This window comes from Microcebus murinus, chromosome 24 (assembly GCF_040939455.1).
Source record: "Microcebus murinus isolate Inina chromosome 24, M.murinus_Inina_mat1.0, whole genome shotgun sequence".
Lineage (NCBI taxonomy): Eukaryota > Metazoa > Chordata > Mammalia > Primates > Cheirogaleidae > Microcebus > Microcebus murinus.
In genome coordinates, this window is record NC_134127.1 from 27551313 (window position 1) to 27554428 (window position 3116).

The 3116-nt window shown below is 33.9% G+C and overlaps 1 non-coding gene across 1 annotated transcript; it reads right to left on the reverse strand.

The window, feature by feature from the left end:
- Positions 1 to 449: 449 nt before the first annotated feature.
- Positions 450 to 556, reverse strand: LOC142864285 (U6 spliceosomal RNA). The gene has a single exon (XR_012914810.1). It is a non-coding gene; the product is annotated as a U6 spliceosomal RNA (small nuclear RNA).
- Positions 557 to 3116: the final 2560 nt, after the last annotated feature.

The following is a 3116-nucleotide window of genomic DNA, read 5'->3' on the forward strand; positions in this document are numbered from 1 at the left end:
ATTTTGTATTCCCACAAGCAGTGAGTGAGAGTGCCTGTTGCTTCATAGCCTCAGCAGCATTTGATGTTGTCTGTGTTCAGATTTTGGCCATTCTGATAGGTGTGTAATGGTATTTCATTGCTGTCTCAATTTGTGTTTCACTGATGACATAATGATGTGGAACATCATTTTGTAGACTTATTTCCATCTGTATATCTTCTTTGGTGAAGTGAGTATTAAGGCCTTTCACTCATTTTGCAATTAGATTGTTTCTCTTATTGTTAAATTTTAAAAGTTCTTTGTAAGGCAGGTGCATTGGTAGGCATCTGTAGTCCCAACTTCAAAAGACTGAGGCTAGAGTATCCCTTGAATCCAGGAGTTCAAGATCAGCTTTGGCAACATAGTAAGGTTCTGTCTTAAAAAAATAAAATGGAAATATATAGGATTTTTTTTATTTTTTTATTTTTTATTTTTTTATGGAATGCTTCACAAATTTGCATGTCATCCTTGTGCAGGGGCCATGCTAATCTTCTCTGTATAGTTCTGATTTTAGTATATGTGCTGCTGAAGTGAGCACGGAAATGTATTGTTTTTTAAAATATATTTTTTGTATATTTTGGATAACAGTCCTCTAGCAAATGTGTCTCACAAATATTTTCTTCCAGTAGGCGGCTTGCTTTCTCATTTTTGACATTTCAAATTTTAACAAATTCCATTTTTCCAATTATTTCTTCTTGATAGCATCTTTCATGATAAATCTAAAAAGTCATTGCCAAACCTAATATTATCTAGGTTTTCTCCTATGCTATATTCCAGGAGTTTTGCAATTTACCACTTTACATTTAGGTCTGTAATCCATTTTGAGTTAAATATTATGAAGGATAAAATATCTATGTCTAGATTTTTTTTTTTTTGCGTGTGAATGTCCAATTGCTCTGACACCATTTATTGCAAAAACAATCTTTCTCCATTGTATTGTCTTTGCTTCATAGTTAAAGATCAGTGGGCTGTATTACATTATTCTATTTCTGGAATCTGTACTCTATTCCAATGATGTCTTTATCAATATTTTCAGATCTATTTGTCGATTCAATCAAGACAGTAATACTATGCTTTCTTGATTACTGTAGCTTTATAGTGATACATGAAGATGCATAGTGCAAGCCTCCAACTTTGTTTCTCTCCTGCAGTACTATGTTGGCTATTCTGGGTCCTTTGCCTCTCTGCATGAGCTTTAGAATCACAAAATATCCACAAATAACTTGCTGGGGTTTTTCTTCCTTTTGAAGTTTCTGATATATTTCAATCAGCAGGTTTATGTGACCAAAATGTATTATCTCTAAAAGTGAATTAATCTGACATGGTGAAAATCTTATATGAATGAGTACACCTGTTTTGTTTGTACATACATAAAACCGAATGACTTTAAAGATGTTTTACTTTCAGCAGTTAATATGGATAGCATCTGCCAATATAAAATAGTGGACAATGAAATGTTAACTGCCATCACCACTTCATTGGCTGACCTGAATGACTAAGTGGACATTTCCTTTGTCACTTCAAGGAAGCCCAAAAAGCAAAGGTCCTGAAATGCTTGCATAGTGCAGGGTGCATAGCCATGTCAGCAACTCAGTGTGTTCCCTACACATTTAAATCACTTCCTGAAGACTGACTGCCTTACAGGTTAGATTGCAAATATTTAGCAAGTTAAGGGCAAAAAAAGAAGAAAGGAAGGATGTAAAGAAAAATTAAGGGAACAATATAAAAATGCATAAAAGTATATATTTGTTAGAAAAAAATAAAAATGACATTTTATCATAAAGAAAGGGGAACAGCCAGCTGTACATTAATTAACCTTTCTAAGCCTTCAGTTTTTCTCACCTGTAAAATTAGTACAATACCTACTTTGTAAAAATGTGAGGTTCAAATAAAATAATCTATGTAAATGCTTATGTTATATATAATAGTATAGTATGTATTAATACCTAAAGCTATTAAGAGTATTACTACTAAATAATAAGCTAAAACCAAATATGTTGAGATCCATAACACAGAATAAAATTCAAATATTTATCACAGACAGATGGGTGAAGCAATTATCTAATATAACCTAACCCTGTTTTATTTTCCTTCTTTGCATTTTAATCTCAAGGATACCATTCCCTTTGTTTGTTCTCTATTCCCTTTTAAGTATTAAAAATTTAAGTAAAGTTCTGTGTTTTTATATTGAAAAAAAAAAAAGAAAGGAGGAGAGAAATCCAAAAGCCTATATGTACCAATAAGAAAGAAAAATGATGGTGCTAATTAATGAGTTATTCAATTATTTCTTTTCACCTCAATTTTTATTCTATACCTTTGGAAAGAGGTCTTTTAGAATTACTCATCCTCTATAATTTTTTTTCTCTTTTTTATTTCGGCATATTATGGGGGTACAGGTTTTAAGGTTTCAATAAATGCCCTTTCCTCCCCTCCCCCCACAAGTCTGAGTTTCCAGCATGACCATCCCCCAGATGGTGCACATCTCACTCATTATGTATGTATATACCCGCCCCCCACCCCCTCCCACCTGCCCAATACCCTATTACTGTAGTACCTATGTGTCCACTTATGTGCTGCTCAGTTAATACAAGTTTGCTGGTGAGTATATGTGGTGCTTGTTTTTCCATTCTTGGGATACTTCACTTAGTAGTATGGGTTCCAGCTCTAACCAGGAAAATATAGCTCTCTCACATGCTTTATCAAAAGAAAAACATGGCAGATACCTGCAGTTGCTATGAACACTTTTTCATATTCATAGTCCTACTCTTTCAAGTCCAACTATTCTTCAAGTCAGAATCATCTACTTTTTTTCCCTCACACTATCTCATTCTTTGTGGGCTCAGATCATTTGTAGTTCTAAAGAGTGCTGAATTATCGACTCCTAGATTTCCTCATGAGCAGTTGATGCTTGCATTTACTCTACTTTTGCAGATAATGCCAATGGAACAGATTTAGGCAATCCAGGTGTTACATTCCTTCCTTAAAGTGATAATTAATAAACTATTGAATACAACTTGTAGTTTTCCAGGCATAACACAGGAATAGCAAGCAATTTCATTCATGCGTATGCACTGACCACTACACCAATACTGCTGCCT